Raw genomic sequence first — 22,310 nt, 5'->3', positions numbered from 1 at the left:
GCTTGCTGAATCCCCATTCTTAGATTAAATCGTTTTTATTGAACATTTTGAAAAAAAAAAGGTTACGATACAAACAGTAAAAACAGAAGTATACAATCAGTGTCGACTATTCCCCTCCTCAATTGGATTTATGTCCTGTCTGCAAAAGAATTATAAACAGAAATGGAAGGTCCCGTAGAATATGCCAGATACATTCAGGGTTCTAGTTTATAAGAATCATCCTGTTTACATTATTTATCCATTGGTGAGACAATTATGCCAGAGGACTGACGTCTAAGAGTTGCTATGCAGATTAGGAGCTACAGGACTATTCATATTCGGATCCCTTACATGTGTCTCTTAGTGTTGGAGCAAGAGAGGTGAATAAGTTAGTAGTTGTGATGAGGGGGTAAGGTCTCTCCATCCGTTCCTTTGGGATGGTCCTAGTAGCGAGAGGGGATTAGTGAGGGTCCACTAGAAGGATTAGGCCTAAGAGGGCCCGCTCTTGCAAAATGAACCATTATAAACATACAAACTTTAAATTACATAATAACTAACTAAATAACCAGTGTTCATCACCTTTTCATAAGTATACCTATTCCAAATAAAAATTTGTTAATTATCTCCATTACACTTTAAACTTCAGAGCAATGACCATTATCCCACATACTCATAGGGGTGAACTTCAAATCTACACCACTTCCCTTTCTTCCCAGCCCCCATTCCCTATAAGTCAGTTGATACTGGGGTTTTCCCTCCCTCGCCCCCCAGCAACCAATAATACCATATCTTTTGGAAGGAGTCTGTCGTGTTTTGTATGTGTGCCGCTGATTCATATATATAGAGTAAGTCTGTCACAATTTGGACATAATTTCCGACCAGGTGGGGGTGTCTCTTTTCCAGTATCTCGCTATACTTGTTCTTGTTACGGTGCATACTATTCTAATAAATTGATGTGTCTGTTGAATCTATCTATATTAGCATGTAATACTGCTTGTGGGGCTTCAAGGGTTATTTGTTCTTCTAGTAATTCACTTAAAAATTCAGAAAGTTTAACCCATATTTCCCTAACTCTGGGGCACTCCCACCACATGTGAAGGTATGTTCCCACCTCTTTACATCCCCTGTAGCATAGTCTGGAAATTGTTTTATCTGAGTGGGCTGTCTGGATAGGTGTTAAGTACCACCTAAAGGAAGTTTTTATGATGTTTTCTCTAAGATCAGCAGTTTTTACTTGATTCAAAGAACACTCTGTCCCATTCTTCCTGACCCCACTCCACTCCAACCTCTGACTCCCATCTAAGCACTAAGGTGGACTTGGACTTAGTTTTAGTCTTTTGCAAGTCTAGGTACATTTGTGAGATTGCGTGTTTTGGTCTGTTAGCTGAACTGCTTAACTTTTCTAAAGTTGTGATGGGCCGGGGTGTAAAGCCGGATATATAGGCATGAACAGCCGAGGTGATCTGTAGATATAAGAACCATCGTAGGGGGGTCGGGTCTAGTTGTTGGCTTAGCTGTGAGAACGAGATGGGAACCCCCTTTTTAATAATATCTGCGACTCTATAGAGTCCTTAATTCTTCCATTTGCTGATGAGCGGCCTATATTCATTGGCTATCAGATACCTTAAGGGTTTTTGTAGAGAGATCGTGAGGGACATATAAGTAGCCCTAAGGGTAGAGTACTACTCCCGGGCCGACAACCTGGTGATTGTAGAACATTGTTTTGATCTCTCTCTCGCCGCCTCCCAATTCCACAAGATGTCCTCCGGAGAGTCGAGTCCTCCCAGCTCAGCTTCGAGGGCTGGCCAAAGGATATGTTTATCTCTCCTGCCACACAGGGATGCCTGAGCCAGCCTAGAAGCTTTATAATAGTCAAGGAGATTAGGTAATCCCACCCCCCACTAGCTGTCTGTGGCGTATTAAGATTTGCAATGGTATTCTTGCCTGTTTTTTTGTCTCTTAGAATACTATGCAGAGCTGACTGTAGATAATCTATCTCTTGCCTATTTATCTTAATTGGAAGAGCTCTATATAAATATAGAATTCTTGGCAGTACGTTCATTTTAATGGACGTTAATCTCCCATACCATGAAAAGTTATATGTTCGCCATCTGTTTAGATCTGACCGGATCTGTTTAAGTAACGGTACATAGTTGTATTTGTATAGGTCACTAGAATGGGGGGTTAGGTTAAGTCCCAGATATTTAATGCTTTTTTTAACCCACCTAAATTCAAAATTAGCTTCTATAAGTTTGATCGTATGTTTCGGTAGACTTATGGGGAGGGCTTCACACTTGTCTAAATTTATTTTATACCCAGAGATAGTAGAGAATTCAGCTATGGTGTTGTATAAGTTCGGTAAGGTCAGTAGAGGTTTGGTCAAAGTCAGTAAGACGTCGTCTGCAAATAAAGTTATCTTATAAGTAAACCTTCCAATTTGTAAACCTGTGATGTCTGCATTATTCCTAATGATCGCCGCCAGTGGCTCAATACAGAGCACGAACAAGAGTGGCGATAAGGGGCACCCTTGTCTGGTGCCATTTTTTATATGAATTATTGTGGATTGGTGTCCTATCGCCCTAACTCTTGCTGTGGGGTTGGAGTAGACGTTCTTAATTGCTGTAAGGAAGGAGCCTCCAATTCCCATTTCCTCCATCACTGTCCACATATATTGCCAATCCACTCTATCGAATGCCTTCTCCGCATCCAGAGATAGGAGCAGAGAAGGCACTTCCGTGTCCGTCAGATGGTCTACCACCGCTACCATTCTCCTTATGTTGTCAGGGGCCTCCCTTCCCGCGATAAAGCCCACATGATCTGGATGCACTACCGTTGGGATAATCTGTTTAAGTCTATTGGCCAGTATTTTTGTCACTATTTTTATGTCTTGGTTTATAAGGGAGATGGGTCTGTAGCTAGGGCAATATTTCAGATTTTTCCCCGGTTTTGGTAAAACTATTATCTTGGCTTGGAGTAATTCTGTCGGAATCTCGTGACCCTCCATAATGTGGTTCGCAAACTTGACCAAATGAGGTACCAAAGTTGACTTAAACAACTTGTAGTATTCTCCAGGGAAGACATCCGGGCCCGGTGCCTTCCCTGGTTTAAGGTCTTTTAGAACTGCCACTATCTCTCCCTGGGTTATTTTAGCGTTCAACTTGTCCCTATCTTGTTCTGTAATTTTACCTAGAAAATTCCTGCATACTTGTTGAGTAGTGTTAGAGTGAGAAACTTTTTTGCCGTTGTACAGCTGTCCGTAATAATTAGCAAAAGTATCCACTATCTCTTGTGGGTGAGAGGTCAAAGTGCCCTCCGAGTTTACCAGTAATGGAATGGATGAGGCTTGTTGTGAATCTCTAATTTTTTTAGCTAGATATCTGTCTGGCTTGTTCGCGTATAAGAAATAGTTTGTTTTCAGTTTGTGTGCCATTTTGGCAGAATTTTCGTTTAAATATTTTGCTAATGCTTGTCTTTTAAGTTGTAGGGAATGGAGAGCAGTATCAGAGAGAGTCAGTTTATGCTCTCGTTCCAACGTCTCTATTTCAGCATTCAACTGAGAAAGATGTGTCCTAATTTTCTTTTTATATGTTGTTTTTTCTTTAATTAGTAAGCCTCGAACTACTGATTTATGGGCCGCCCAGACAGATATAGGGTTAACGGTAGAATCTAAATTAATATTCCAATATTCGGCTAGCGCTTTAATAAGATTAGTTTTGGTTTGTGGATTTTGTAAACATGCGGGATCATAAGTCCAGGCTTGTAGTCTATTTGGGTCCCTTAGTTCCCCTAATTGAATTTGTGTTATGGAGTGGTCCGACAATACACATGTATGAATGCTACCTGAACGAAGAACTGGCTGAAGTATCTGACTTATAAAGATATAATCTATTTTAGAGTACATTTTATGGGCTGCAGAGTAATAGGTAGTGTCAGTGGTTATGCCATATAAAGCCTTTCAGGTGTCAATCAGGGAGTGTGGCCTAAGTAGCTCCAAAGTGGTAGTAGCCATAGCTCTCAGTCTCTTATTTTTCTTAGATAGTATGTTGGGGCTTCTGTAGACCAGGTTTTGTAGATCTAAATTAAAGTCCCCCGCTAGGATAATGCGCATCTTAGACCAATTGGTCAGCACATGGGATATATTCTTAATAAAAACATTCTGCTTCTCGTTGGGTGCATAAATGTTACAGAGTACTACATCTACTCCCTGCAACTGGCCCTGGACTAGAATATACCTCCCCTCCTTGTATGATATTGTCTCCCTGTGTGCAAATGAAAGAGAGTGATGGATCAGGATTGATACTCGCCTCTTTTTTGTGGTTGATGTCGCATGAAAATGTTGGGTGTAATCGCGAGTCCAATACTTGGGGATAGAGGAGGATATGAAGTGTGAATCTCCATTCTTAAAGGGACACTGAACCCAAATGTTTTCTTTCATGATTCAGAAAGAGCATGAAATTTTAAGCAACTTTCTAATTTACTCCTAGTATCAAATTTTCTTCATTCTCTTGGTATCTTTATTTGAAAATGCCGGCCCATTTTTGGTAAGCAACCTGGGTTGTCCTTGCTGATTGGTGGATAAATTCATCCACCAATAAACAGGTGGTGTCCAGAGTTCTGAATGAAAAAAAAGCTTAGATGCCTTCTTTTTCAAATAAAGATAGCAAGAGAATGAAGAAAAAATTGATAATAGGAGTAAATTAGAAAGTTACTTAAAATTGCATGCTCTATCTGAATCACAAAAGAAAAAAATTGGGTTCAGTGTCCCTTTAAATAGCATTTCAATAGCTGACTATTGATGGCTTTAATAAGCAAAAATGCTACATCATTTCTTATACATTTAATACTCTGCAGTATAAACAAGTAATTTTGAACGCATTTTACAGAACAGTGTCCCTTTTTTAAAGAGACAGTAATCTCATAATTAAACTATCATGATTCTGATAAAGCATGCAGTTTTAAACGACTTTCCAGTTCACTTCTATTATGTAGCTTGCTTCGTTCTCTTTGTATGCTTTGTTAAAAATCATACTTGGGTAGGCTTAGGAGCAGCGATGCACTACTTTGCTGATCCTTTAACAAAGGATGCCAAGAGAATGAAGCAAATTTGTTAATAGAAGTAAATTTGGAAAGTTGTTTAAAATTATACCATGAAAGAAAAAATTTAGGTTTTGAAAATTTTTGAAGCAAAGGTTTATTAATGTAAAAAAAAAAAGTTTAGTGGCTGAATTACAAGAATATGGTATATCACAAGGGGTGGTACTGGGGATGTGTGAAGTATTTCATGCTTAAAGGGACAGTCTACTCCAAAAAATTTAAAAAGATGGATAACGCCTTTACTACCTATTCCCCAACTTTGCACAACATCAGAATTTTCATAATCCCTTTATTACCCATTCCCCAGTTTTGCATAACCAACACAGTTATATTAATACAATTTTTACCTCTGTGAATACCTTGTATCTAAGCCTCTGCAGACTAACCCATATCTCTGTGCTTTTTATAAACTTGCATTTTAGTCAGTTAGTGCTGACTTGTAAATAACTCCACAGGAGTGAGCACAATGTCTATTTGGCACACGTGAATTAGTGCCGTCTAGCTGTTGAAAACAATCAAAATTCACTGAGATAAGAGGGGGCCTTCAAGGTCTTAGAAATTAGCATATGAGCCTACCTAGTTTTAGCTTTCAACAAAGAATACCAAGAGAGCAAAGCAAATTTGATGATAAAATTAAATTGGAAAGTTGTTTAAAATTGCATGCTCTGTCTCAATCATGAAAGTTTAGTTTTGACTAGACCGCCCCTTTAATATACTTTATAACCTTTTAAACCTCTAAATTTCTACCGGTCTCTATGCCACTACAGACCGTCTCTTATCTCAGTGCATTTTTATAGCTTTTCACATCAAGACACTGCTAGTTCATGTGGGTCAAATAGATAACATTGGGCTCATTCCTGTGGAGTTATCCATGAGTCAGCACTAGTTGACTTAAATGCAAGTCTGTAAATAGCGCTGAGATAAGGGGGCAGTCTGCAGAGACTTAGATACAAGGTCATCGCCAAAATGAAACTTTCATGATTCAGATAGCGCATGCAATTTTAAACAACTTTCCAATTTACTGCCATTAACAAAATGTGCACAGTCTTTTTATATTTACACTTTCTCTTGTTAAGTGTATCCAGTCCACGGATCATCCATTACTTATGGAATATATTCTCCTTCCCAACAGGAAGCTGCAAGAGTCCACCCACAGCAAAGCTGCTATATAGCTCCTCCCCTAACTGCCATATACAGTCATTCTCTTGCAAGCCTCAACATAGATAGGAGGTCGTGAGAGTCTGTGGTGCTTTCTACTTAGTTTATTCTTCAATCAAAAACAGAATTTATGTTTACCTGATAAATTACTTTCTCCAACGGTGTGTCCGGTCCACGGCGTCATCCTTACTTGTGGGATATTCTCTTCCCCAACAGGAAATGGCAAAGAGCCCAGCAAAGCTGGTCACATGATCCCTCCTAGGCTCCGCCTACCCCAGTCATTCGACCGACGTTAAGGAGGAATATTTGCATAGGAGAAACCATATGATACCGTGGTGACTGTAGTTAAAGAAAATAAATCATCAGACCTGATTAAAAAACCAGGGCGGGCCGTGGACCGGACACACCGTTGGAGAAAGTAATTTATCAGGTAAACATAAATTCTGTTTTCTCCAACATAGGTGTGTCCGGTCCACGGCGTCATCCTTACTTGTGGGAACCAATACCAAAGCTTTAGGACACGGATGAAGGGAGGGAGCAAATCAGGTCACCTAAATGGAAGGCACCACGGCTTGCAAAACCTTTCTCCCAAAAAATAGCCTCAGAAGAAGCAAAAGTATCAAACTTGTAAAATTTGGTAAAAGTGTGCAGTGAAGACCAAGTCGCTGCCCTACATATCTGATCAACAGAAGCCTCGTTCTTGAAGGCCCATGTGGAAGCCACAGCCCTAGTGGAATGAGCTGTGATTCTTTCAGGAGGCTGCCGTCCGGCAGTCTCGTAAGCCAATCTGATGATGCTTTTAATCCAAAAAGAGAGGGAGGTAGAAGTTGCTTTTTGACCTCTCCTGTTACCAGAATAAACAACAAACAAGGAAGATGTTTGTCTAAAATCCTTTGTAGCATCTAAATAGAATTTTAGAGCGCGAACAACATCCAAATTGTGCAACAAACGTTCCTTCTTCGAAACTGGTTTCGGACCCAAAGAAGGCACGACTATCTCCTGGTTAATGTTTTTGTTAGAAACAACTTTTGGAAGAAAACCAGGTTTAGTACGTAAAACCACCTTATCTGCATGGAACACCAGATAAGGAGGAGAACACTGCAGAGCAGATAATTCTGAAACTCTTCTAGCGGAAGAAATTGCAGCCAAAAACAAAACTTTCCAAGATAATAACTTAATATCAACGGAATGTAAGGGTTCAAACGGAACCCCCTGAAGAACTGAAAGAACTAAGTTGAGACTCCAAGGAGGAGTCAAAGGTTTGTAAACAGGCTTGATTCTAACCAGAGCCTGAACAAAGGCTTGAACATCTGGCACAGCTGCCAGCTCTTTGTGAAGTAACACAGACAAGGCAGAAATCTGTCCCTTCAAGGAACTTGCAGATAATCCTTTCTCCAATCCTTCTTGAAGAAAGGATAGAATCCTAGGAATCTTTACCTTGTCCCAAGGGAATCCTTTAGATTCACACCAACAGATATATTTTTTCCATATTTTGTGGTAAATTTTTCTAGTTACAGGCTTTCTGGCCTGAACAAGAGTATCAATAACAGAATCTGAGAACCCTCGCTTTGATAAGATCAAGCGTTCAATCTCCAAGCAGTCAGCTGGAGTAGGACCAGATTCGGATGTTCGAACGGACCTTGAACAAGAAGGTCTCGTCTCAAAGGTAGCTTCCATGGTGAAGCCGATGACATATTCACCAGATCTGCCTACCAAGTCCTGCGTGGTTACGCAGGAGCTATCAAGATCACCTACGCCCTCTCCTGATTGATCCTGGCTACCAGCCTGGGGATGAGAGGAAACGGCGGGAATACATAAGCTAGGTTGAAGGTCCAAGGTGCTACTAGTGCATCTACTAGAGTCGCCTTGGGATCCCTGGATCTGGACCCGTAGCAAGGAACCTTGAAGTTCTGACGAGAGGCCATCAGATCCATGTCTGGAATGCCCCACAGTTGAGTGATTTGGGCAAAGATTTCCGGATGGAGTTCCCACACCCCCGGATGCAATGTCTGACGAATCAGAAAATCCGCTTCCCAAGTTTCCACTCCTGGGATGTGGATTGCAGACAGGTGGCAGGAGCGAGTCTCCGCCCATTGAATGATTTTGGTCACTTCTTCCATCGCCAGGGAACTCCTTGTTCCCCCCTGATGGTTGATGTACGCAACAGTCGTCATGTTGTCTGATTGAAACCGTATGAACTTGGCCCTCGCTAGCTGAGGCCAAGCCTTGAGAGCATTGAATATCGCTCTCAGTTCCAGAATATTTATCGGTAGAAGAGATTCTTCCCGAGACCAAAGACCCTGAGCTTTCAGGGATCCCCAGACCGCGCCCCAGCCCATCAGACTGGCGTCGGTCGTGACAATGACCCACTCTGGTCTGCGGGAGGTCACCCCTAGCGACAGGTTGTCCAGGGACAGCCACCAACGGAGTGAGTCTCTGGTCCTCTGATTTACTTGTATCTTCGGAGACAAGTCTGTATAGTCCCCATTCCACTGACTGAGCATACACAATTGAAATGGTCTTAGATTAATGCGCGCAAAAGGAACTATGTCCATTGCCGCTACCATCAAACCTATCACTTCCATGCACTGTGCTATGGAAGGAAGAGGAACGGAAGGAAGTATCCGACAAGAGTTTAGAAGTTTTGTTTTTCTGGTCTCTGTCAGAAAAATCCTCATTTCTAAGGAGTCTATTATTGTTCCCAAGAAGGGAACTCTTGTCGACGGAGATAGAGAACTCTTTTCCACGTTCACTTACCATCCGTGAGATCTGAGAAAGGCCAGGACTATGTCCGTGTGAGCCTTTGCTTGAGGAAGGGACGACGCTTGAATCAGAATGTCGTCCAAGTAAGGTACTACAGCAATGCCCCTTGGTCTTAGCACCGCCAGAAGGGACCCTAGTACCTTTGTGAAAATCCTTGGAACAGTGGCTAATCCGAAAGGAAGCGCCACGAACTGGTAATGCTTGTCCAGGAATGCGAACCTTAGGAACCGATGATGTTCCTTGTGGACAGGAATATGTAGATACGCATCCTTTAAATCCACCGTGGTCAAGAATTGACCTTTCTGGATGGAAGGATTGTTCGAATGGTTTCCATTTTGGACGATGGAACCTTGAGAAACTTGTTTAGGATCTTGAGATCTAAGATTGGTCTGAACGTTCCCTCTTTTTTGGGAACTACGAACAGATTGGAGTAGAACCCCATCCCTCGTTCTTTTAATGGAACAGGATGAATCACTTCCAGAAGATAACCTTGGAAGACTATTTCTAGCGCCCAAGGATCCAGAACATCTCTTGCCCAAGCCTGAGTGAAGAGAGAGAGTCTGCCCCCCACCAAATCCGGTCCCGGATCGGGGGCCCGCATCTCATGCTGTCTTGGGAGCAGTGGCAGGTTTCTTGGCCTGCTTTCCTTTGTTCCAGCCTTGCCTTGGTCTCCAGGCTGGATTGGCTTGAGAAGTATTACCCTCCTGCTTAGAGGACGTAGCACTTGGGGCTGGTCCGTTTCTGCGAAAGGGACGAAAATTAGGTTTATTTTTGGCCTTGAAAGACCTATTCTGAGGAAGGGCGTGGCCCTTGCCCCCAGTGATATCAAAGATAAACTCTTTCAAGTCAGGGCCAAACAGTGTTTTCCCCTTGAAAGGAATGTCAAACAATTTGTTCTTGGAAGACGCATCCGCTGACCAAGATTTTAACCAAAGCGCTCTGCGCGCCACAATAGCAAACCCAGAATTTTTTGCCGCTAACCTAGCCAATTGCAAGGTGGCGTCTAGGGTGAAAGAATTAGCCAATTTAAGAGCACGAATTCTGTCCATAATCTCCTCATAAGAAGAAGAATTACTAATAATCGCCTTTTCTAGCTCATCGCACCAGAAACACGCGGCTGTAGTGACAGGGACAATGCATGCAATTGGTTGTAGAAGGTAACCTTGCTGAACAAACATCTTTTTTAGCAAACCTTCTAATTTTTTATCCATAGGATCTTGGAAAGCACAACTATCTTCTATGGGTATAGTGGTGCGCTTGTTTAGAGTAGAAACCGCCCCCTCGACCTTGGGGACTGTCTGCCATAAGTCCTTTGTGGGGTCGACTATAGGAAACAATTTTTTAAATATGGGGGGAGGTACGAAAGGTACACCGGGCCTGTCCCATTCTTTATTAACAATGTACGCCACCCGCTTGAGTATAGGAAAAGCTTCGGGGGGCCCCGGGGCCTCTAGGAACTTGTCCATTTTACATAGGCCTAAATTTGGAGTTCGGCGGTAAAAGGGCTGTTAACGCTCCGCGGGTTTTTTTCTGGCCGCACCATAAATTTAACTCTGGTATCGAGAGTTCAAACAAATGCTGCGTTAGGCTCCAAAAAAGGAGCGTAGAGCATATTTACCGCAAATGCAACTCTCGATACCAGAGTTGCTTACGGACGCGGCCGGCATCAAAAACGTGCTCGTGCACGATTCTCCCATAGGAAACAATGGGGCAGTTTGAGCTGAAAAAAAACCTAACACCTGCAAAAAAGCAGCGTTCAGCTCTTAACGCAGCCCCATTGTTTCCTATGGGGAAACACTTCCTACGTCTGCACCTAACACTCTAACATGTACCCCGAGTCTAAACACCCCTAACCTTACACTTATTAACCCCTAATCTGCCGCCCCCGCTATCGCTGACCCCTGCATTACACTTTTAAACCCTAATCTGCCGCTCCGTAAACCGCCGCCACCTACGTTATCCCTATGTACCCCTAATCTGCTGCCCTAACATCGCCGACCCCTATGTTATATTTATTAACCCCTAATCTGCCCCCCACAACGTCGCCAACACCTGCCTACACTTATTAACCCCTAATCTGCCGACCGGACCTGAGCGCTACTATAATAAAGTTATTAACCCCTAATCCGCCTCACTAACCCTATCATAAATAGTATTAACCCCTAATCTGCCCTCCCTAACATCGCCGACACCTACCTTCAATTATTAACCCCTAATCTGCCGACCGGAGCTCACCGCTATTCTAATAAATGTATTAACCCCTAAAGCTAAGTCTAACCCTAACACTAACACCCCCCTAAGTTAAATATAATTTTTATCTAACGAAATAAATTAACTCTTATTAAATAAATAATTCCTATTTAAAGCTAAATACTTACCTGTAAAATACATCCTAATATAGCTACAATATAAATTATAATTATATTATAGCTATTTTAGGATTAATATTTATTTTACAGGCAACTTTGTAATTATTTTAACCAGGTACAATAGCTATTAAATAGTTAAGAACTATTTAATAGTTACCTAGTTAAAATAATTACAAATTTACCTGTAAAATAAATCCTAACCTAAGATATAATTAAACCTAACACTACCCTATCAATAAAATAATTAAATAAACTACCTACAATTACCTACAATTAACCTAACACTACACTATCAATAAATTAATTAAACACAATTGCTACAAATAAATACAATTAAATAAACTATCTAAAGTACAAAAAATAAAAAAGAACTAAGTTACAGAAAATAATAAAATATTTACAAACATAAGAAAAATATTACAACAATTTTAAACGAATTACACCTACTCTAAGCCCCCTAATAAAATAACAAAGCCCCCCAAAATAAAAAATTCCCTACCCTATTCTAAATTACAAATATTACAAGCTCTTTTACCTTACCAGCCCTGAACAGGGCCCTTTGCGGGGCATGCCCCAAGAATTTCAGCTCTTTTGCCTGTAAAAAAAAACATACAATACCCCCCCCCAACATTACAACCCACCACCCACATACCCCTAATCTAACCCAAACCCCCCTTAAATAAACCTAACACTACCCCCCTGATGATCTTCCTACCTTGTCTTCACCATGCCAGGTTCACCGATCCGTCCTGGCTCCAAGATCTTCATCCAACCCAAGCGGGGGCTAGACATCCACTGAAGAAGTCCAGAAGAGGGTCCAAAGTCTTCCTCCTATCCGGCAAGAAGAGGACATCCGGACCGGCAAACATCTTCTCCAAGCGGCATCTTCTATCTTCTTCCATCCGATGACGACCGGCTCCATCTTGAAGACCTCCAGCGCGGATCCATCCTCTTCTTCCGACGACTAGACGACGAATGACGGTTCCTTTAAGGGACGTCATCCAAGATGGCGTCCCTCGAATTCCGATTGGCTGATAGGATTCTATCAGCCAATCGGAATTAAGGTAGGAATTTTCTGATTGGCTGATGGAATCAGCCAATCAGAATATAGTTCAATCCGATTGGCTGATCCAATCAGCCAATCAGATTGAGCTCGCATTCTATTGGCTGTTCCGATCAGCCAATAGAATGCGAGCTCAATCTGATTGGCTGATTGGATCAGCCAATCGGATTGAACTATATTCTGATTGGCTGATTCCATCAGCCAATCAGAAAATTCCTACCTTAATTCCGATTGGCTGATAGAATCCTATCAGCCAATCGGAATTCGAGGGACGCCATCTTGGATGACGTCCCTTAAAGGAACCGTCATTCGTCGTCTAGTCGTCGGAAGAAGAGGATGGATCCGCGCTGGAGGTCTTCAAGATGGAGCCGGTCGTCATCGGATGGAAGAAGATAGAAGATGCCGCTTGGAGAAGATGTTTGCCGGTCCGGATGTCCTCTTCTTGCCGGATAGGAGGAAGACTTTGGACCCTCTTCTGGACTTCTTCAGTGGATGTCTAGCCCCCGCTTGGGTTGGATGAAGATCTTGGAGCCAGGACGGATCGGTGAACCTGGCATGGTGAAGACAAGGTAGGAAGATCATCAGGGGGGTAGTGTTAGGTTTATTTAAGGGGGGTTTGGGTTAGATTAGGGGTATGTGGGTGGTGGGTTGTAATGTTGGGGGGGGGTATTGTATGTTTTTTTTTACAGGCAAAAGAGCTGAAATTCTTGGGGCATGCCCCGCAAAGGGCCCTGTTCAGGGCTGGTAAGGTAAAAGAGCTTGTAATATTTGTAATTTAGAATAGGGTAGGGAATTTTTTATTTTGGGGGGCTTTGTTATTTTATTAGGGGGCTTAGAGTAGGTGTAATTAGTTTAAAATTGTTGTAATATTTTTCTTATGTTTGTAAATATTTTATTATTTTCTGTAACTTAGTTCTTTTTTATTTTTTGTACTTTAGATAGTTTATTTAATTGTATTTATTTGTAGCAATTGTGTTTAATTAATTTATTGATAGTGTAGTGTTAGGTTAATTGTAGGTAATTGTAGGTAGTTTATTTAATTATTTTATTGATAGGGTAGTGTTAGGTTTAATTATATCTTAGGTTAGGATTTATTTTACAGGTAAATTTGTAATTATTTTAACTAGGTAACTATTAAATAGTTCTTAACTATTTAATAGCTATTGTACCTGGTTAAAATAATTACAAAGTTGCCTGTAAAATAAATATTAATCCTAAAATAGCTATAATATAATTATAATTTATATTGTAGCTATATTAGGATGTATTTTACAGGTAAGTATTTAGCTTTAAATAGGAATTATTTATTTAATAAGAGTTAATTTATTTCGTTAGATAAAAATTATATTTAACTTAGGGGGGTGTTAGTGTTAGGGTTAGACTTAGCTTTAGGGGTTAATACATTTATTAGAATAGCGGTGAGCTCCGGTCGGCAGATTAGGGGTTAATAATTGAAGGTAGGTGTCGGCGATGTTAGGGAGGGCAGATTAGGGGGTTAATACTATTTATGATAGGGTTAGTGAGGCGGATTAGGGGTTAATAACTTTATTATAGTAGCGCTCAGGTCCGCTCGGCAGATTAGGGGTTAATAAGTGTAGGTAGGTGTCGGCGACGTTGAGGGGGGCAGATTAGGGGTTAATAAATATAACATAGGGGTCGGCGATGTTAGGGGTAGCAGATTAGGGGTACATAGGGATAACGTAGGTGGCGGCGATTTGCGGTCGGAAGATTAGGGGTTAATTATTTTAAGTAGCTTGCGGCGACGTTGTGGGGGGCAAGTTAGGGGTTAATAGATATAATACAGGGGTCGGCGGTGTTAGGGGCAGCAGATTAGGGGTACATAAGTATAACGTAGGTGGCGGTCGGCAGATTAGGGGTTAAAAATTTTAATCGAGTGGCGGCGATGTGGGGGGACCTCGGTTTAGGGGTACATAGGTAGTTTATGGGTGTTAGTGTACTTTAGGGTACAGTAGTTAAGAGCTTTATAAACCGGCGTTAGCCAGAAAGCTCTTAACTCCTGCTATTTTCAGGCGGCTGGAATCTTGTCGTTAGAGCTCTAACGCTCACTGCAGAAACGACTCTAAATACCAGCGTTAGGAAGATCCCATTGAAAAGATAGGCTACGCAAATGGCGTAGGGGGATCTGCGGTATGGAAAAGTCGCGGCTGTAAAGTGAGCGTTAGACCCTTTAATCACTGACTCCAAATACCAGCGGGCGGCCAAAACCAGCGTTAGGAGCCTCTAACGCTGGTTTTGACGGCTACCGCCGAACTCTAAATCTAGGCCATAGTGTTTCTGGAATGACCAGATAATCACAATCATCCAAATTGGATAACACCTCCTTAAGCAGAGCGCGGAGATGTTCCAACTTAAATTTAAAAGTAATCACATCAGGTTCAGCTTGTTGAGAAATTTTTCCTGAATCTGAAATTTCTCCCTCAGACAAAACCTCCCTGGCCCCCTCAGACTGGTGTAGGGGCCCTTCAGAAACAATATCATCAGCGGCCTCATGCTCTTCAGTATTTCTAAAACAGAGCAGTCGCGCTTTCGCTGACAAGTGGGCATATTGGCTAAAATGTTTTTGATAGAATTATCCATTACAGCCCTTAATTGTTGCATAGTAAGGAGTATTGGCGCGCTAGATGTACTAGGGGCCTCCTGTATGGGCAAAACTGGTGTAGACGAAGGAGGGGATGATGCAGTACCATGCTTACTCCCCTCACTTGAGGAATCATCTTGGGCATCATTTTTACTAAATTTATTATGACATAAATCACATCTATTTAAATGAGAAGGAACCTTGGCTTCCCCACAGTCAGAACACAATCTATCTGGTAGTTCAGACATGTTAAACAGGCATAAACTTGATAACAAAGCACAAAAAACGTTTTAAAATAAAACCGATACTGTCACTTTAAATTTTAAACTGAACACACTTTATTACTGCAATTGCGAAAAAGTATGAAGGAATTGTTCAAAATTCACCAAAATTTCACCACAGTGTCTTAAAGCCTTAAAAGTATTGCACACCAAATCTGGAAGCTTTAACCCTTAAAATAACGGAACCGGAGCCGTTTTTATATTTAACCCCTTTACAGTCCCTGGAATCTGCTTTGCTGAGACCCAACCAAGCCCAAAGGGGAATACGATACCAAATAATGCCTTCAGAAAGACTTTTCTATGTATCAGAGCTCCACACACATGCAGCTGCATGTCATGCTGTTCTCAAAAACAAGTGCGCCATACCGGCGCGAAAATGAGGCTCTGACTATGATTAGGGAAAGCCCCAATAGAATAAAGTGTCTAAAACAGTGCCTGCCGATATTATTTTACAAAAAATACCCAGATTAAATGATTCCTCAAGGCTAAATATGTGTAAATATGATCGATTTAGCCCAGAAAATGTCTACATCCTTAATAAGCCCTTGTGAAGCCCTTATTTACTGTGTGAATAAAAATGGCTTACCGGATCCCATAGGGAAAATGACAGCTTCCAGCATTACATAGTCTTGTTAGAATGTGTCATACCTCAAGCAGCAAAAGGCTGCTCACTGTTCCCCCAACTGAAGTTAATTCCTCTCAACAGTCCTGTGTGGAACAGCCATGGATTTTAGTAACGGTTGCTAAAATCATTTTCCTCATACAAACAGAAATCTTCATCTCTTTTCTGTTTCAGAGTAAATAGTACATACCAGCACTATTTTAAAATAACAAACTCTTGATTGAATAATAAAAACTACAGTTAAACACTAAAAAACTCTAAGCCATCTCCGTGGAGATGTTGCCTGTACAACGGCAAAGAGAATGACTGGGGTAGGCGGAGCCTAGGAGGGATCATGTGACCAGCTTTGCTGGGCTCTTTGCCATTTCCTGTTGGGGAAGAGAATATCCCACAAGTAAGGATGACGCCGTGGACCGGACACACCTATGTTGGAGAAAGTTTGTTATTTTTAAATGGCACCGGAGTGTGCTGTTTATCTCAGGCAGTATTTGGAAGAAGAATCTGCCTGCGTTTTTCTATGATCTTAGCAGACGTAACTAAGATCCATTTGCTGTTCTCACACATTCTGAGGAGTGAGGTACTTCAGAGGGGGAATGGCGTGCAGGTTTTCCTGCAGGTAAGGTATGTGCAGTAAAATATTTTTCTAGGAATGGAATTGACTAAGAAAATACTGCTGATACCGAAGTAATGTAAGTAAAGCCTTAAATGCAGCGATAGCGACTGGTATCAGGCTTATTAATAGAGATACATACTCTTATAAAAATGTGTTTTAAAACGTTTGCTGGCATGTTTAATCGTTTTTTAACGTACATTGGTGATAACACTGTAATGTTGGTATAGCCTTAAATGCAGTAAAAGCGACTGGTATCAGGCTTATTAATAGAGATACATACTCTTGTAAAAATGTGTTTTAAAACGTTTGCTGGCATGTTTAATCGTTTTTTAACATATGTTTGGTGATAAAACTTATTGGGGCCTAAGTTTTTTCCACATGGCTGGCTTAAATTTTGCATAGAAACGGTTAACTGAAGCTTCCCACTGTTGGCTGTGGCAGTTTGTTGTGTCTGTTTTTAAAAAACGTCTATGTCGTTTTTTTTTATCTGTTTTTTGCATTAAGGGGTTAATCATCCATTTGCAAGTGGGTGCAATGCTCTGTTACCTTATTACATGTACTGTAAAAATTTCATTTGTTTTACTGCCTTTTTTTCACTGTTTTTCAAATTTTGACAAAATTTGTTTCTCTTAAAGGCACAGTAACGTTTTATATATTTGCTTGTTAACTTGATTTAAAGTGTTTTCCAAGCTTACTAGTCTCATTATTAGTCTGTTCTAACATGTCTGACATAGAGGAAGCTCTGTGTTCATTATGTTTTAAAGCCATGGTGGAACCCCATCTTAGAATGTGTACCAGATGTACTGATTTCATGTTAAACAATAAAGATCATTTTTTGTCTTTAAAAACATTATCACCAGAGGATTCTGTCGTGGGGGTAGTTATGCCGACTAACTCTCCCCACGTGTCAGACCTTTTGACTCCCGCTTTAGGGACTCACGCTCAAATGGCGCCAAGTACATCAAGGGCACCCATAGCGTTTCTTTTACCAGGGGATTCTGTCAAGGGGAAAGTTATGCCGACTAACTCTCCCCACGTGTCAGACCCTTCGACTCCCGCTTCAGGGACTCACGCTCAAATGGCGCCAAGTACATCAAGGGCGCCCATAGCGTTTATTTTACAAGACATGGCAAAGGTGGTGAATAATATTCTGGCAGCAGTATTAGTCAGACTACCTGAAATTAAAGGAAAGCAGTTAGCTCTGGGGGTAGATACAGAGCATACAGACGCTTTAAGAACCATGTATGATGCTACCTCACAATATGCTTAGTCTGTGGGTGATTTTTTTTTGACTCAGGGAAGATGATTTAACCTGATTCTGATATTTCTACATTTAAAATTTATGCTTGAGAACCTCCACTTGTTGCTCAGGGAGGCTTTGGCTGCTCTGAATGAATGTGTACAATCGCAGGGCCAGAGAAATTGTGTAGACTGGATAAATAATATGCAGTGCCGGTGTGTACTGATGTTTTTCCAATACCTAAAGAGGTTTACTAAAAATTTTTTAATAAGGAATGGGATAGACCAGGTGTGCCGTTCTCTTCCCCTCCTATTTTTTAGAAGAATGTTTTCTAATAGTTACCACCACACGGGACTTCTGGCAGACAGTTCCTAAGGTGGAGAGAAGAGTTTCTACTCTAGCTAAGCGTACCACTACCTCTGACGAGGACAGTTGTGCTTTTTAGATCCAATGGATAAAAAATGTTTATTCAACAGGGTTTTATCCTGCAGCCCCTTGCATACATTGCTTCTGTCACTGCTGCTGCGGCGTTCTGGGTTGAGTCTCTTGATGAGGCTTTACAGTTAAGTGACTCCATTGGATGAATATATTTGACAAGCTTATGCTAGCCAATTCCTTTGTTTTCTGATGCCTTGTTCATTTGACTAGACTAACGGCTAAGAATTCTGTTTTTTACTATACTGGCGCGCAGAGCGCTATGGCTTATATCATGGTCAGCTGTCGTGACTTTAATAAATAAGCTACTTAACTTCCCTTCAAGGGGCAGACCCTATTCGGGCCTGGTTTGAAGGAGATTATTGCTTATATCACTGGAGGAAAAGGTCATGCCCTTCCTCAGGATAGGTCCAAATCAAGGGCCAAAAAAAAAAAAAAAAAAAAGTCTAATTTTCGTGCCTTTTAAAAACTTCAGGGCAGGTGTGGCATCCTCTTCCTCTAAGGCAAAACAAGAGGGAATTTTTGCTCAGTCCAAGGCGGTCTGGAGACAATCGGACCTGGAACAAAGATAAGCAGGCCAAGGAGCCTGCTGCTGCCTCTAAGGCAGCATGAAGGAACGGACCCCTATCCGGTAACGGATCCTATAGGGGGCAGACTTTCATTCTTCGCCCAGGCGTGGGCAAGAGATGCCCAGGATCCCTAGGCATTGGAATTTATATCCCAGAGATATCTTCTGGATTTCAAAGATTCCCCCCCAAAAAAAGGGGAGATTTCGCCTTTCACAATTATCTGCAAACCAGATAAAGAAGGAGGCATTCTTACATTATGTACGAGATCCATCCAGTTCCAAGAGAGGAACAGGGACAGAGTTTTTACTCAAATCTGTTTGTGGTTCCCAAGGAGAGGGAACCTTCAGACCTATTTTGGATCTAAAGATCTTAAACAAATTCCTCAGAATTCCGTCATTTAAGATGGAAACTATTCGTACCATCTTAACTATGATCCAGGAGAGTCAATAGAGGACTACAATGGATTTGAAGGATGCTTATCCTCACATTGTGATGCATAAAGATCACCATCGTTTTTCAAGTTTGCCTTTCTAGACAGGCATTACCAGTTTGTAGCTCTTTCCTTTGGGATATCTACAGCCCCAAGAATCTTTATGGAGGTTCTGGGGTCGCTTTGGCGGTCCTTAGACCGCGGGGCATAGAAGTGGCCCCTTATTTAGACGACATCCTGATAGAGGCGTCAAACATCCAAATTGCCCAGTCTCATACGGATGTAGTACTGGCATTTCTGAGATCACATGGGTGGAAAGTGAACAAGGAAAGAGTTCTCTATCCCCAATCTCAAGGGTTTCCCTCCTAGGGACTCTGATAGATTCTGTAGAAATGAAAATTTACCTGACGGAGTCCAGGTTGTCAAAGTTTCTAAATTTCTGCCGTGTTTTTTCATCCCATCCGCGCCCTTCGGTGGCTCAGTACATGAATGAAATCGGCTTAATGGTAGCGGCAAGGGACATAGTACCGTTTGCACGTCTACATTTCAGACCGCTGCAACTATGCATGCTCAGTCAGAGGAACGGGGATTACACAGATTTGTCCCCCTGTTAAACCTGGACCAAGAGACCAGAGATTCTCTTCTCTGGTGACTATGTCGGGTCCATCTGTCCAAGGGTATGACCTTCCGCAGGTCAGATGGTACAATTGTTACAATAGATGCCAGCCTTTTAGGTTGGGATGCAGTCTGGAACTCCCTGAAGGCTCAGGGATAGTGGACTTAGGAGGAGATCCTCCTTCTAATAAATATTCTGGAACTGGGAGTGATATTCCATGCTCTTCAGACTTGGCCTCAGTTAGCAACTCTGAGGTACATCATACTCAGTCGGACAATATACACGACTGTGGCTTACATCAGCCATCAAGGGGGAACAGAAGTTCCCTAGCGATGTTAGAAGTCTTACAATAATTCACTGGACAGAGACTCACTCTTGTCTATCAGCTATCCATATCCCAGGTGTTGAGAACTGGGAGGTGGATTTTCTAAGTCGTCAGACTTTTCTTCCGGGGGAGTGGGATTTCCTCCGGAGGTCAAGACCAAGCAGGAGAGGGCTTTGGTGTTTTTGACAGCGCCTGCGTAGCCACGCAGGACCTGGTATGCAGATCTGGTGGACATGTCATCCTTTCCATCACGGTCTCTGCTTCTGAGACAGGTCCCTCTACCTCAGGGTCCTTTCAACCATCTAAATAGAATCAATCTGAGATGGACTGCCTGGAGACTGAACGCTTGATGTTATCAAAGCATGGCTTCTCAGAGTCAGTCATTGATACCTTAATACAGACATGAAAGCCTGTCTCTAGGAAAATTGAATATAGATATGGTGTAAATATCTGATTGTTATGAATCCAAGGGTTACTCATGGAGTAAAGTCTGGATTCCCAGGATATTATCTTTTCTCCAAGATGTTTTTGAGAAAAGGGTTGTCAGCTAATTCCTTAAAAGGGGACAGATTTTTACTCTGTCTATTTTTTTGCACAAGCGTCTGGCAGGTATTCTAGACGTTCAGGCATTTGGTCAGGCTTTGGTTAGATCCAAGCCTGTGTTTAAAACTGTTGTTCCGCCATGGAGCTTAAACCTGATTCTTAAGGTTCTTCAAGAAGTTCCGTTTGAACCTTTTTTGTTCCATAGATATCAATCTTTATCTTGGAAAGTTCCTTTTGGGTAGCTAATTCCTCGACTCGTAGAGTCTCCAAGTTATCTGTGTTACAATGTGATTCTCCTTATCTGGTCCTTCGTACGGATAAGGTAGTCCTGCGTACCAACCTGGGTTTTTTCCTAAGGTGGTATCTAACAAGTACATCACTCAAGAGATAGTTGTTCCATGCTTGTATCCTAATCCTTCCTCAAAGAAGGAACGTCTATTACACAATATTGGACGTGGTTTGTGCTTTAAAGTTTTACTTACAAGCTACTACAGTTTTCATCAAACGTTCACCTTGTTTGTTGTCTATTCTGGACAGAGGAGAGGTCAAAAGACTTCAGCAGCCTCTCTGTCTTTTTGGTTAAAAAGCATAATTCATTTAGCTTATGAGACTGCTGGACAGCAGCCTCCTGAAGGGATTACAGCTCATTCTACTAGAGCTGTGGTTTTCACTTGGGCCTTTTTTAAATGTGGCTTCTGTTGAACAGATTTACAAGACGGAGTCTTGGTCTGCGCTTCATACTTTTCAAATTTAACAAATTTGATACCTTGCTTCTTCGGAGGCTATTTTTGGGAGAAAGGGTTTTTTACAGGCAGTGGTAACTTCCGTTTAAGTACCTGCCTTGTCCCTCCCATCATCCGTGTACTTTAGCTTTGGTATTGGTATTCCATAAGTAATGGATGATCCGTGGACTGGATACACTTAACAAGAGAAAACATAATTTATGCTTACCTGATAAATTTATTTCTCTTGTAGTGTATCCAGTCCACGGCCCGCCCTTTCACTTTAAGGCAGGTAATTTTTTCATTTGAACTACAGTCACCACTGCACCCTATGGTTTTTCCTTTCTCTGCATGTTTTCGGTCGAATGACTGAATATGGCAGTTAGGGGAGGAGCTATATAGCAGCTTTGCTGTGGGTGGACTCTTGCAGCTTCCTGTTGGGAAGGAGAATATATTCCATAAGTAATGGATGATCCGTGGACTGGATACACTACAAGAGAAATAAATTTATCAGGTAAGCATAAATTATGTTTTTTGAGTCACCAGCTCCTACTGAGCATGTGCAAGAATTCACAGAATATGCGTATATGCATTTGTGATTGGCTGATGGTTGTCACATGATACAGGAGGAGTGGAAATAGACATAAAAAATTACTCATTTGAAGATCAGACTAGGTGCTTTTGCATTGTCTTTTTATCATGCAAATCTACTTTATTTACTGGTCCTTTAATATAACTGTGTTTTGGAATTGACTGTCCTTTTAACTTCAATTGAAATAGCATAGCACAGAGGTAAATGAAGAGCTCAGTGACTTGAGTGGATTTTTTGCACTCCATTGGCTTAGTGCTTGATTGCTATGCAACATGAATGTTACTGTTTCTCCCCTTA

At 41.6% G+C, this 22,310-nt stretch overlaps 1 protein-coding gene across 1 annotated transcript in view; it reads left to right on the top strand.

The window, feature by feature from the left end:
* LOC128643569 (TBC1 domain family member 31) overlaps positions 1–22,310 on the top strand; it is a gene marked incomplete at both ends in the record, with an annotated part of 50,087 nt that overhangs the window by 14,065 nt on the left and 13,712 nt on the right.

Source organism: Bombina bombina, unplaced genomic scaffold (genome assembly GCF_027579735.1).
Source record: "Bombina bombina isolate aBomBom1 unplaced genomic scaffold, aBomBom1.pri scaffold_1500, whole genome shotgun sequence".
In the NCBI taxonomy this organism is placed as follows: Eukaryota; Metazoa; Chordata; class Amphibia; order Anura; family Bombinatoridae; genus Bombina; species Bombina bombina.
The sequence above is the reverse complement of the archived record's forward strand: the minus strand, read 5'-3'. Positions and strand labels throughout refer to the sequence as shown.